Source organism: Ursus arctos, unplaced genomic scaffold, assembly GCF_023065955.2.
Source record: "Ursus arctos isolate Adak ecotype North America unplaced genomic scaffold, UrsArc2.0 scaffold_14, whole genome shotgun sequence".
Lineage (NCBI taxonomy): Eukaryota > Metazoa > Chordata > Mammalia > Carnivora > Ursidae > Ursus > Ursus arctos.
The window spans coordinates 45,501,130-45,515,398 of record NW_026622808.1 but is presented as its reverse complement, the minus strand read 5'-3'; the positions used below and the strand labels follow the sequence as shown (position 1 = coordinate 45,515,398).

At 45.7% G+C, this 14,269-nt stretch overlaps 1 protein-coding gene and 1 long non-coding RNA gene across 3 annotated transcripts in view; one reads left to right on the top strand and one right to left on the bottom strand.

Moving 5' to 3' along the window:
• The window catches only part of PRICKLE2 (prickle planar cell polarity protein 2), a 311,727-nt gene that overhangs the window by 78,945 nt on the left and 218,513 nt on the right, over positions 1-14,269 (top strand). The window lies entirely within an intron of this gene.
• LOC130543623 (uncharacterized) lies at positions 3,288-5,218 on the bottom strand. The gene is made up of 2 exons (XR_008959102.1): positions 5,040-5,218; positions 3,288-3,468 (listed from the first exon to the last, which is right to left on the bottom strand). It is a non-coding gene; the product is annotated as an uncharacterized LOC130543623 (long non-coding RNA).

Here is a 14,269-nt window from a genome sequence, read left to right as displayed (position 1 = left end):
ACCTCGTAGAGTTGTATTTTTGTAAAGCCCTTTGCCAGTTGCCTAGAACATGTAAATGGGTAGTTATTTACATCTCATGGGGTTATCCTTAGCAAATAATACAGAGATAATTTCTGTATGACCAGGAAATCGGTAGGTTTCTATAGGGTTATGGGTGTTGATCCAGAAAATAAGTCGTCATTCATTGCTTGATTGTAATGATCGTCACAAGACCCCCACAATTGTGTCTCTCAGTGCTCCTCTTCCTCCTTTTATCCAGTATCTGCTTCATGCACAGCTGCCTGAAACGCTATTAAATTAAATTGTGAAATGGTTATATGTTTCTTTAGTCTTACATATTCTTTCCTTGTATAAGAAGTTAAGGGGAAAAAAGGGCATTCTCGTTTAATTTTTTAAAAGATTTATTTATTCGTTTTAGAGCACACACATGAATGGGGAAGGGGCAGTGGGAGAGAATCTTCAAGTGGACTCTCCACTGAGCAGGGAGCCTGACACAGGGCTTAATCGCACAACCATGAGATCATGACCTGAGCCGTAACCAAGAGTGGGAGTCCCAACCAACTGAGCCACCCAGGCACCCTGGGCATTCTCATTTTAAAGCAAAATGTCTCCAAAAACATTTGAGTTCTATCTCACTGATTCTGTTTTGTTCGAAGATGGTATTCCAAGTTTTATCTTGGGTCAGCTCAAGTATTTCTACCTCTAGGAAGGAGCCTATCTCTTCAGTATATTCCTCAGTGTTCTGTAGGCATAACTTAGATAACAATTGTTATGACGTCTGACCTCTTGGGCTGACAGTCCCATTATTTTGCTGAACTGGATAGTAATAAAGACCTACTGGTAGATGACCTTCAGGTTAGTACACCTGTCCAGTGTTTGCAGAAAGTAGAAGAGTCTAGGGATTAGGGTATAAATTTTGAATTTAGACCATCTGGGGTCACGTACCAGCTCTGTGCTTATTAGCTATGTGACTTCAGCAAGCGTAAATCTTTGGGCCTCAGTTTCTACATCTGTAAAATGGGAAAATAATTTATGTCTCAAGGGATTGTTAACATAAAGTAAGTTATTGTTGTAGACTCTATTTTCACAAGTATTTTCCTCTCTTAATCCCCCAGCAGACTTTATGTGTCACCCCTGTTACTCTCAGACATGACCATTTAATGTGCTTTGCCTAATTAATTATGAGTTAAGGGGATATGTGTGACTTCCCAGCATGGTTTGCCCTGCTTTCCTGTCCTCCCTCCATAAGTCTGGCAGTGGTCCTAGTAGAGGCTTCTCCATCAGCCTGGACGCAGGAGCAGAGACCCTGGGGCAGGGCCACAGCCCGGGCACATGTAGCCCGAGGGAGGAGCAAACCTCAGTGATTGTAAGCAGTGAGCTAGTGGCATCATGTGTCATCATGGCTAATATGTGTAAAGCCCTTCGCTTGGTGCCTGGCACGTACTAAGTCTTCAACCAACAGTAGCTTATATAATTATCTGTCCAGTTGCTGGTCCCCCTATTAACTTTTTATTTAACCTCTTTTGCTCGTATTACATTAAGGCATGGAAATGTCAGTGGCATAGGCTAGTTTGTTCCTGAAGTTCAAGAATAGAACAACCAAAACATTATAAGGAAAGATGCATTTAGCACAAACAGATTCCGTATTCTTGGTCAGGGCTTGGTAACTGCTGGTTTGAGGGCCAAATCTGGCACACTTCCTACTTTTGTAAAATTCTGGAAGCCAAGAATGGTTTTTGTGCTTATACATGATTAGGAAAAATACAAACAAGGAAAATACTTGGAGCATATGAAAATTATATGAAATTCAAATTTCAGTACCTGTAAAGTTTTGTTTAAACACAACCATGTCCTTTGGTTTAGGTGTTGTCTGGTTTTGCGAGGTTACCTTAGTCCTTGGTCTCAGTGTCCTAATCTGTACATAACATAAGATTATCTTGAAGACCTAAATAAACTATATATATAACATTGTATTAAAAAATAAGAAACTATGATATATTCTTTTTTTTTTTAAGATTTTATTTATTTATTCGACAGAGATAGAGACAGCCAGCGAGAGAGGGAACACAAGCAGGGGGAGTGGGAGAGGAAGAAGCAGGCTCATAGCAGAAGAGCCTGATGTGGGGCTCGATCCCAGATCGCCGGGATCACGCCCTGAGCCGAAGGCAGACGCTTAACCGCTGTGCCACCCAGGCGCCCCAAGAAACTATGATATATTCTTAAGTGGGGAAAACCTATATAACACAGGGTGTCATTTGAAACCATTTTTTGTTGTTGTTTTCACATGTTGCTGGAAAAATTACTTGAAATATATACAGCCTAAAATCTTAGGTGATCATGGGTGGTGGGGTTACTGATAATTTTTATGTTCTACAAATCTGTGCATTTGGGTGTTTTCTATATGAGTCTTATGCATTGAGGATATAATTAGAGAAGTTATTTTAAATTAATAAAAGGGTAATAACATAATAAAAGATAGAAGGAGCCGTGAGTGGGGGGGGAATGAGTGAAACAGGTGATGGGGATTAAGGAAGGCGCATGTGATGAGCACTGAGTGATGTATGGAAGTGTTGAACTGTATTGTACACGTGAAACTAATACTCCACTGTATGTTAACTAACTGGAATTAAAATAAAAACTTAAAAGAATTTATACCACAACACACACCCCCACTACAAAAGGACTGGAAATAACTCCATTTATCCCATCGAACAGTGTGTTGGGCCTCTCGGGCCCTGGTCTTACGTTGCCCTGTAAAGAAAGGTTCTATTCCAGAGAGTGTCTCCTTCAAACCCCATTCCATTATTTTATGTGCCACCTGGAAACAGAAACATCCTGCTCTTCGCATGCATTTTGACTCCTGAGCTTGGCATCCCCTACGTGCTTTGGAGATTGTGCTTAGACTTGGTGACTTCCTAGGAACCCCCCACCCCCAAACTCCCAGATGCTGCCTGACCTGTGGATTCAGCGGCAGCTGGCAGACATGCCTGTTCCGACTTGTGAAGCTGTTCGGGCCGGTTCTGCTTTTTTGAGAGCATCCTTCCAGAACTCCATGCCAGGACTGCCAAGTTCCTACAACCTTTGGCTTTGAACACGAGGTGTTACCGACACAGGTGTTGCATGGAGAGCTGAAAAGGGGTGCTGGTGTGGACTTTTTGCAGGGAGCAGACTTCCCTGCTGGGTGGCAAGCCTGGACTTTGGGAGAAGGAGTGCCAGTTATCGGAGCCATCTGGCCCAGCCTCGGACTTATCGCTCCCATGCAGGCAGCCTCCCCAGTCTCGCAGGAACCACCCTTTCTAAAAGTGGCATAATTCTGGAGCCTCCAAGATGAACGTGGCTTTTACAATTCCTCCTTTGTTCCCCAGCACCTGGGCAGACCAAATGCTCTCCAGAAGGCGTCTCCGCAGGTGTCCTTGGGTCCGTGTACCTTATTTAGGCCTCGTTAAGCTAGAGCACTTAGTGGACAGCCTACAGAGAAAAGGTGGCAGACAAAAAGAAAAAAAATCAAGAACATGATGTGTTGTTCAAGTCCATCAGAGGGAAACTGATTCACTGTTGTGCAACCCCGGGGTCACACTGTGCTTTTGTTCCCGAGATAAAAGACAGGCAGAGGCGATATAACCGTGGTTAAACACTCAGGTCAGAGTCAAGTGCACCTGCATTCTGGTCCTGGTGCTGGAGTAAACTGGTTGAGTGCCCTTGGGCATGGTTCTTCATCTCTGTAGATTTTCTTTTCCGGAGTGGTGAGAGGAAGCTGTGAAAGAGTGCCTGCTTGGTGGTGTTAAAAACAACAACTGAGGTGTGATGTGATGGAGAGTGTCGTGTGGGGCACACAGTAAGTGTACAGGCATTTTAATTATGTATCTGTTCATACAGCCATTGACTCATGTAGCCCTTAGAGCAGGTGCAAAGGGCCTATTTTTATCTGTCAACCGTGTGAGCAGCATTCCTTTTCTAAGAAACTGTAATGCCCACAATTGAGTTTGGGAACAATGGACAGGTCTTACATTTGTATTTATTCGTAAAATCTTTCTCAAATCCAGAACTTCCTTCCATTCTCCTAGTTCACCAAGAGAATAAGAATAATATTAGTAATCATAATAATACCAGCAGCAGATACTCAGAACTAGGCATTGTAGTAAGCATTTTACTCTATTAATCTTCATGATACCTGAACAAAGTTCAGACTTTTACTATCCCCCTTTGGCAGGTTAGGAAAATGAGGCACAACGAGCTTAAGTAACTTGCCCAAGGTTGTGCAATTAATTAATGGCAGAGCTGGGATTCACTGGTAGACCAGCTGGTTCTGGACCCCTGGCTCTCAACCACCACATGATGAAGTTCCCAGATAGTGAGCATTTGGTGGTTTCACCATTGAATCTAGCCTGCTCCTTTCAGAAGAACCAGGCAATAATAGTTGAGTGCCGTCAAAGCAAGGCTTCACGCTGGCCTTGAAAGGAAATGAATCATACTTATTCCTTGAGTGCTTTTGAAAAAAAACTTTCACGACATCTATGAAATGCCAAACAAAATGAATCAGATTTTTTTTTCTTTTTGTAGGAAGGTAAACTCTCTCCAGGTAGCTGAAGATAATAATTCAATGAGTTATTAAGTTGAGAAATATAAACATCTTTCCTCCTAAATCTTTGTGCTTCCATTTCTCAATCTGTCAGACGTGAAGGATTTCACTGGAGAATTTCCTAAGGCAAAGTTCCTCAACCATGGCGCTATTGACATTCTCAGTCAGCTAGTTCTTGGTGGCGGGGCTTATCCTGTGTGTTACGGGACGTTTAGCAGCATCCCTGGCTTCTAGACGACCCTCCAGATGCCAAAAACACCTTCTCCTCCCAGTTGGACAAACGAAAACGTCTCCAGAGATTCCCCACTGTCCCCTGGGGAGTGGAATTGCCATTGGTTGAGAACTGCTGCTTTGAAGTCCCCACTAAATGCGTCTTGGAATTTGACTTCTTTCACTTGCACATTTGGGCAGTGTGGCCATGGACATGTCTTATGAACCCTCTCAGCTCTAGTCTCCTCACCTGCATCCAGAAGGGCATGTTGAGGGGCTCCTGGATGGCACAGTTGGTTAAGCATCTGACTCTTGGTTTTAGCTCAGGTCACGATTTCAGTGTCGTGGAATCGAGCCCCGTGTCGGTCTTCACGCTTAGTGGGGAGTCTGCTCAAGAGTCTTTCTTCCTCTGCCCCTCCTGCTCATGCTCTCTCTCTAAAATAAATAGATAAATCTTAAATAAATAAATAAATAAATAAAAGGGCACGTTGATCCCTTCCTGTAGGATGACTGGGAGGCTGACATGAGGAAACCTAATTAAATTATAGTGGATGCTTATTAAATATAGATACATATTTTTAACTGTCCTTCTCCTTCCAGCTTCAAAATTCAACAATTCCAATCATAATTATAGTTCTTAGTTTCACTCCAGATGCTAACATATGTATGTGATAAATCATTTTATGTTTTTCTGGAAGACCACGCCTGGGAATGAAAGTTGAGAGTGATTTTTCTCCTTTTTCTTTTTTTGCTGAGTTTATGGACTCCTTTTTCTTCTAATACAGAAAAGTCTTATGTGAAGGATTGCTTCAAAAAAGATCAAGACCAACCCTTTTGAATATCCACTAGCAGTTAAGGAGGAAATGAGTTTAAATAACAGCTCCTGGGGTTTAAGTTAGATACAAGAAGGAACTTTGAGACAAAGATATCCAACAATGGCAATTCACTGGCCGAGCAGGTGATAGGATTGTCTTTCTTGGAGACCGGTGAAACCTAGAAAGCCATTGATCTGGAACAGTCTGGAGAAAGACTTCTAAATTTGGAAAGCAGTCTAAACCTTGCACGTGTACCCTTGAAAAATCTGCAAGCTCCACTCGTGGTCTGAGCTTCTAAGAAAGATTCTGGAATACTTTGGCAAGTATGTCTCATCCTCCTTCCCTGGGAGTTCTGCCCCCTCTCTCCCTCCCCCCCCCCCCCCACTCACCACTTGCTAAAAGAAGAACTCGAGAAACAGTTGTCTGAATTTTAGCACTTAAGACCTTGATGAAGGCAAAAACAAAAACAAGGAATAATTAGTCCCACTTTGTTACCAGTTACTTGTAGCTTGTACGTAACTTTTTGTTACTGGAGACATGGCCACACAGTGTCATGCTGCTTCAACAGCCGGAGCACGGCTTGAGTCACCGCGGTGCCTGCCGAGTCAGCTTGCAGCTGCTGAAAAAGAGGAATGCTTCAGCCCCACCTCTGGGCTTCTAATCCAATAAGTTTGGGAGGTACCAGACAACTGTGTTAAGCGCGCGTGCATGCGCGCGCACACACACACACACACACACACACACACACACACACACACACACGATTCTCATCATGGCCTTAATTCTTAAAAGTATGGACTTTGCATCTTAGACATTTCCTTTCTGTGTTTTGCCTCGTCGGTAATGTGGTGATGGTAACAATCGTACCGGCACACAGGGTGGCTGAGATGATGGTACAGGTAATTGAGACCACGTGCTTAGCACGGAGCCCAGGAGAGCTGAGGCCTCAGTTTTCCTGAGCTGGTGTTGCACTGGCATCATTTCTGCCTCAGAAACCTTGGGCTGTTCTTGACTCCTTCCTTTAATGATTTCATTCCTAACTGTCCAAACTACCGCCAGATCCTCCTCATTTCATTTGTCACCTACCCTCTTTCTCCACATCCCCCCCCTTTTTTTTCTGTTTTTACTCCTCTGGTGTCTGTCTGGCCCAGACAACAAGCAGCCCCTTTACTGATCTTCCTGCCTCCTGCCTTCCTGTCTGTTCTCCCATGCGAAGCCAGAGTGATCTTTCAAACATACCTTGGGTATCATTCCCTAGCTTAAAACCCTTCATTGCACTTAGGACATAACCAAATTCTTTCCAAGATTTACATGGCCTTGTGTGATCTGATTTGCCCGTGGTCAGCTCATGCCATTTTCTGCCCTGCCTACTGTATTTGAGCCACAATGATCTCTGGCCACATTCGGGTGTACTTCAGTCATGCCCAGTGTTTTTCTGCCTCAGGACCTTTGCACAGGGCTTTTCCTGCAGCTCCCTGGTTCTTCATATAGCATCCTCTTTCTTACTTCAGGGCTCAGCCATTATTACCTCTTCAGATAGGCCTTCCCAAGTATACCCATTCACAGGCCATATTCTACTTCTCATAATTTGCACCTCAGCCTCCCGTCTCTTTCCTGCATAGCATGAGGCACTTTGTAACTATTTTATTTGTATGCTTACTTGTGTGTTCTCACCCTCCTTCACTAGAAGGTACCTGAAGTAACCCTGTTTGTTTTATTCACCAACCTGTCCCCAGCACCTGGTTCAGCGCCTGCCACTGAGTTTATGGTCGGGAAGCACTCCTGGGGTAAGGGAATGAATGCTAAATGAAGGGGTGAATGAGTTTAATGGCTTATGTATTCATTCCCACATCCACAGACACTGAATGGCTCCCGGAGACAAGTCGTGAGCTGGGTGCCTGAAGGGAGGAAGGCATAGAGTGATGTTATCTAGGGCGTATGGGAGTGTTTTAATTTTTCCAGAGCATTTGGACTGATTTTACTTTTTGGACACGGCGAGTTGTGTAATTATGTCATTTTTCCTTTTCCACATCGGCTGCTACAAATTTAGAGCCAAGTTTGTGGCCCATACATCTTCTCGGTATGCAGTTTAGCCTCATTCTTGGATCCGCTTTATGTCCCCGTCCTCATTTCTCTTTTCCTTTTGTTCCTATTTTAAATTTATGCCATCTTGTATTTTATGTCTTTTCATAAGCTGCCTCAAATTCTCCCTGAGACAAGACAAAGTATATATCAATCAATATATAAAAACGTGAAGAGTTTTATGAGAAGTATAAATAAAGTGTGTCTTGCATGAGAGGGGTAGGTCTTCCACAGATGGCTCCTGGCAGCTCCAGGGGGTGGAGAGGAGAGGTGAGAGCCCTCTCCAGGGGAGACCTAAACACTTAGTAGGCTCAGGAAATAGAACTTCAGGTGAACTTAGTGAGGGGGGGGTTAGTTCAGGTACCTGGTTATTTTGCCTGTTTTGACTGCACACCGGAGCTCTGGAGCTCCTGCTGTTTTTCCCCATTATCTTCTTTCTCTAGAAGCACCATATAATTTTCAAAACAAGCAGGAGTCACCCACTCTCCTGTCTCTGAAAGCTCAGGCAGGCTTCCTCGTAACTCTCTTTGTGCCTTCTTAGCTGACCGTGACTTTGGTTTGAAGAGCGAGGGGTGGCTGCTTCTCCGCTTCCGTCTCTGCTCACCTTTGCTTGCAGGGCTTCTGATTGAGGACCAGACCGAGAGGGGAATCAAAAGCCTTTCCTGGATCAGGGTGGCTTTGTGCGTAAAATGCCTGGAAGGGCGGTGAGCTCACCCTTCTTGCAGCTGTGAGCACTCCAGATGCTGCCAACATGAAGCTTTGCGTCTCCGGTTCAGACCTCTGCCCGGACTCAGTGGCTGTGTCCGCCTGTCTCTCTTCTTGGATGACCGCTGGACGAAGGGAGCTTCACATGCATGGACTTGGATCTCTTGTCTTCTCCCCGTTCCAGCTGCAGCTTTGCCGTGTCCCTCGATGACAGTTTCATTCATCCCATTTCTTGGGCCAGAAGCTTTGAGGTCATCTTTGACTCTTCCCTTTCTCTGACATCTCGCGCTCAGCCCTCCAGGAAGGGCTCCAGGCTCTGCCTGCAGACTCCGCGGTCTCTGACCCTACCGGAGCACACCCCAGTTCTAGTCACTGCCATCTCTTGCCTGGGTTCGAGCAAGAGCCTCCCCCAGAGGGATGTTCGGAAAACCTAAGTCGGGTCTTAACTCAGAAGCCTCCAGTGGCAACCCTATCTTCCCTAGTTTAAAAGTCAAAGTCCTTCAGTGACCTTGGAGTCACCACGGGATCACCAGCCCCTTTCCTCACCCTGACTTCCTGCCAGTCCCCACACACCACCGCTCGCTCAGACTCTCTGCTCCCCCGACACTGGACTGTTTGCAGTTCCCGGAACATGCTAAGCCTGCTCTGGCCTGATTTTCCTTTTGTCTGGAATACCCTTATGTCCGTAAAGTCGTGCTTGGTCGACCTGGACAATCTCTTTCTACTTCCCACCACATTCTTCCCTGTGATTCCCAGTCATTCTAGTATGTGTTTTTTTTTTTTTTCTTTCATGCAGAGCACTTAACCACCTTCTAACACAATATATAGTTTACTGATTTATTTGGTCTCTCTCTCTCTCATCTGTTTATTCCTCTCCCACCCTGCTTTAAATGTAAGGGCAGGAATCTTGTTTTATTCACTAGTGTTTGCCAAGAATAGTGCCTGACACGTAGTAGACTCTGAGTAATCTTTGTTGTTAAGAAATGAAGCATTAGCTCTTCTCAAGCGAGAGTGCTTTTCACGACTTCCCATCATTTGACCCAGTCCACTGTCCCGCTGGAGGGAATACTCTATAAAGTCTTAATTACACTGATGAAGCTGGGGCCGATTCCTCCGAAATAAACCGTGGCCTAACAGCACCCTCCATGTGAACCTTGCATGATTCTTTAGTAACCTCTCTTTTGGAGCCTCCTGGATCCATCTGGAAACCATTCCAGCAAACATCCATCCTATATAATAGATCACAATTTTCCTTTTTAATATGACTCTGGCTCCCCAGAGCCTGCAGTCAGCATCGGGATGGATTTCTTATCTCTGTTGCTTCATTAAGCGCGGTCATGTTTGGTTGCCAATGCTACAGTCCTCCACACTGCAGTTGGTTGCAACAAAAGAAAGCGTTTGCCAAATGATTTGTCAGCATATGTTATAAAGCACACAGGCGCTCTTTATGTAACTGGAAATACTGATCCCTATTAGTGACAGATTAAAGACCAGGAAGGAAAAAATGGTGTTGCCTTCTTCAAAGGCATTTGGAGGGTTGGTGCAAAGGTGTAGGGGTGGGGTGAGGAGAAAGAGGGGAAAGAGGCAGAGAGAAGAAAAGGAGCAGACTGTAGGTGAGGGGATGGAACTCTGGAACCAAGGAAACAAAGACTTACCATCGTAGGCCCTAGCTGTTTATCTTTTGGACACCCAGCATTCTTCAAGGTAATAACCTTTCCAAGCTGACAGCTGGGCTTCCAAGTCAACTCTAGGGAAGAGAAACAGTCATAGACTTTCTGAAATGGCAGTGACCACGGCTGACCTCTCAAGGAGCAGAGTCCTGCCCTCCTGCTGTGCAGAGCCCCCAGGCAGGTTGGTGAGCCTGAGGCCTGCGGCTTTAGGGAAGGAGGTCCTAACCTCTGGAGTTGGCAGCCATTTATAAATTCAGCAGCTTGTGATTCTGGCTGCTTTTGAAAGTGACTCACCTACCCATCGGGAGAGCACATTAGGCAAGCCTGGCCTCTTCTCCGTGAATAAATATTTGACCTCTTGATGTTCTCCAGGCTTCTTCCTAATTAGGAAACTCAGACAGATCTCTAAGAGCAAAACCAAACATGGCTTCCCAGCAGGCTTCCCCTCCCTGGTGTTAAGGGCCCAAGCCCGGAGCACCCAGTTGGTGGGGTCCTGGAGACCTCTCTTAGACTCACCTCCCGTGAAAAAATGTAATAGTGGCCTTTGGGGATGTTTCCATTTAGGAGAAATGAACTTCCCTTATCAAAACCAAATGTTTATCTAGGAAAAGGCTCGCTTCATCTAGCATTCTTTTGGTGATGTCAGCAAATGTAAATGCTTGGAAGGCAGACAAATACGTCTTGTCAGGAGGTGAGGTGGCTGACAATCTGAATTCAAGTTGTTCCATGAAGGATGCATTGTTCAGGCGTTCTGCATGCCTGCGGGGGGCGGGGGGACCCTGGAATTACCCCCTTGTTTACTCTGAAGCTATTTCGTGGTAATGTTCCTTGGGATGTTTTTAAATTGACTGAGCTCAAGAATTTACAATGGTTAGATCATGGCAGTTTTAAGCTTTTATGGCGCAGCCTCGAGGCTCACAGACCAAACGGGCACTTAAGGTGCTCGTCCTGTGGTGAGTGGTCGTGGGTCCAGACTCCGCTGGTTCAAGTTAGTTCACTGTTTGCTCTGGAGGAAGAACAGCCTCCCTCCCACCCCTCCCCCAACTCAAGTCGGCAGGAAGCTCCTTTGGAGGAAGAAGCCATTCCTCGGGAAATGGAAGCAACTGGGGAGCTAGGCTACGAAATTCCAAGTGGTTTTTCCATCAAGTGATTTTTGTCTTTGTCTGATTGTCGAGGCGACTTCAGCCACAGCGCAGGGACCTACTCGCCTGAGAGGGAGTCCGCGTTGAGGCTTCAGTAGGTGGTCTGGGGGCACACGGCAGAAGAGCTACCTTCGGCGTTAAGTATCAGCCCGGACGCACGTCCTGTGTGTTGGCCAGGACAGGGATAGCGGAGGAGGGATGAGAAACAGGCTCCTCTGCGTTAATAATGTCACCTCTATCTTTGGGTACCGTCTGATTACAGCCTTGTGTGTTATTTAAAAGGTTCTTTAAAAAAACATGACCACAGGGGGAAAAGAGTGGCTTTCTCTTCCCGCTGTCGGGAGATTATGTTTTAATCATACACATGTGAAGATGTGGTGTTTTCTCATGACATTTGTCAAAACTAATAAGGCCATTTTCCCTCCCAGGGCAAAAGCGCACTTAAGTAACTCATGTAAGTTTACTCAGGACAACCCAGGCCTACTCTGGGATTAAGGCAAGGTTACTCTTTTTCTCTAACCCCTTCAAAACCTACCCGGGATGAGCCAACACCACGCTGTGTTTCAGATCCTATCAGTGGATGGGGAGCGGCATATTCCAGAGAAATTTATAGAGAAGGGGGTTTTAGATGCAAACAGCCCAGAGGACCCGGTGCTTGAGGGCCTGGGGTCCAGAGATGGATAAGAAGTGAGCAGGCTTCCTTGGAACTGCACCATCCTGGACACCCAGGAGAGTGCACTGTGAAGGTGCTCAGTCAGGACGGAGGGGGCTTGCGGGGCAGAAGGCATTCCCACCTGTCACCCCGTAGTCCATAACATAGCAGGCTCTGGTCCTGTACGTTCCCGGAATGAGTTCTGACCTACAGTGACTTAGCAAAATAAACTACCCCCTAAATCTGGCCCGCCTCCTGTTTTTGTAAATAAAGTTTTATTGGAACACAGCCATGCAGTTTGTTTAGATATCCTCTGTGGCGGCTTTCCCTCTACAATGGCTGAGTTAAGTAGCGGTGACAGAGACCACATGACCTGCAAAGCTGAAACTAGTTACCGTCTGGCTCTGTACAGAAAGAGTTTGCCAACCCCTGGTGGATTTTTAACTTAGAGACTCTGGTTTTTCAAGGGTATCCATTGATGGCCCTCAGTGGAACAAATCCCCTGAAATAACATGCAAATTATTTTATGTGTGTGCATGCCCACATAGGATTTTTCTGGAGAGAGAGTGTACGGATTATAATACTTTTTCCAATGTGTCACTGATTCTAAAATAAAGATCCTTACCTTGGGGCACCTGGGTGGCACAGCGGTTAAGCCTCTGCCTTCGGCTCAGGGCGTGATCCCGGCGCTATGGGATCGAGCCCCACATCAGGCTCCTCCTCTATGAGCCTGCTTCTTCCTCTCCCACTCCCCCTGCTTGTGTTCCCTCTCTCGCTGGCTGTCTCTATCTCTGTCAAATAAATAAATGAAATCTTTAAAAAAAAAAAAAAAGATCCTTACCTTGAAATGATATGCAAATTTTACCCACGTTTACAGACTTGAATTTTGCTTTCCCTTAACCTTTTTTTTTTTTTTTAATCCTCAGCCCTTCTGCTAAGTAATTGGTCCAAAAAATAAATTGTATCTGAAGTATGAATGTCTGTCAGGAAAGTGTTTTACTCCGTGAGAATGGTTTTATTTTAACCAAGGCCTTTTATGCCAGAACCTAAAGGTATATGTCAGGGGCAATATCAGAAACCAGGGCAAGAGGAAGGGAGGGGAGTGGGCTGTGGTGACCTGGAGGCTATTGACCGGAGGCAAGTGCAAGTGTATGCTCCTATTTAAGGAGACAGTATCTTTCTGGTCAAATATAGCCATGGACCTGTAACAGTAGCTACCCTGTAACAATGTGTAAGGCACTATGCTAAGCACATTATGTGAAATGTCTTCCTTTATACTCACACTTCCCCAGTGGACTCAACATCTGCGATGTGAGGACCGCAACCAGTACGAAATGCACACAATAAAGTTTTAGCGACTGTAGTTACTGTCCTTGGCCTCACCGTCCCCATTTATGACCTGAGGAAATTGAGGCTCAGGCTTGCCTAAGGTTTCCCAGCTCCTAAGTCACAGAGGAGGACCTAGACCTCGTGTCTGTCAACCTCACCGGTAGAACTAGAAGCCAAGTCCATTCGCTTCCAAAGTTGTCCTTTTTTAAAAACCCTGTCTTTCTGACCAGCTCCATGTCCACCAGGATGTGGGCGGTTTCTCTCTCCAAGGCCCCCAGACAGAATCCTGTGCTCTCCATGTCAAGAAGCATGTGTTCTCTCGTATGCCCTCCTCAGCTCACTTCCCTGGCAGCCTCACCTTTAGTATCTTGATTCTAGAGCAGCGGTTCCCAAACCCACCTATCCATCTACGCTTCCTAGGAAGCATACAAAAACGAACAACAACAAGAAATTCTAGATTCTCAGTTACCACACCAGGACCTACTGAATCCAGATTTCTGGGGGTGGGCCTTGGAAGTCGTTATGTTTTATAAACCTGCAGAGGTAGCAAGGCTCTGGCCAGCCAAGCACGGGTCCATCAGCTGCTGCTTGGACACCCCTGTTGTCGATGAGGACGGGGGTGTAATGTTGCTCAGATCTGACTGCTTGAACCAAGGTAACTCAACCCCCTTTTGGAAACAGGCAAGATGTTCCCTCTTTGCAGTTGGGTCCTCCTGTCCAAACAGAGCCAGGAGTCTGTGGGTGGTCCTAGGCATGCAGGAGGGCTCCCTTCTGGCAGAGCCAAGAGAGAACAGGCTGAGATGCAGTTGGTTCCTAGGAAGGGAATAGAGAAGGGTGGGGGTGGTTGGCCCAGAAACAGCAGGATTAGGAAGTTGATTCGGAACTCCAAAGCGGAGTTGGAGGAGGAAGAATATTCCTCTTTTTCCTCGGGGCCTCATTTTAAGGTCTTTACAACATCTTCATTTAACTCTTACGAGCTAGCTGTGCAAGTATAGAGGTTTCCTGAAGAAAAGCACATTGTGTGACAAATTGTGGCTCTTTTTTTTTTTTTTTCATAGTTTAAGGGCAACGTCCCTAGCATTCAT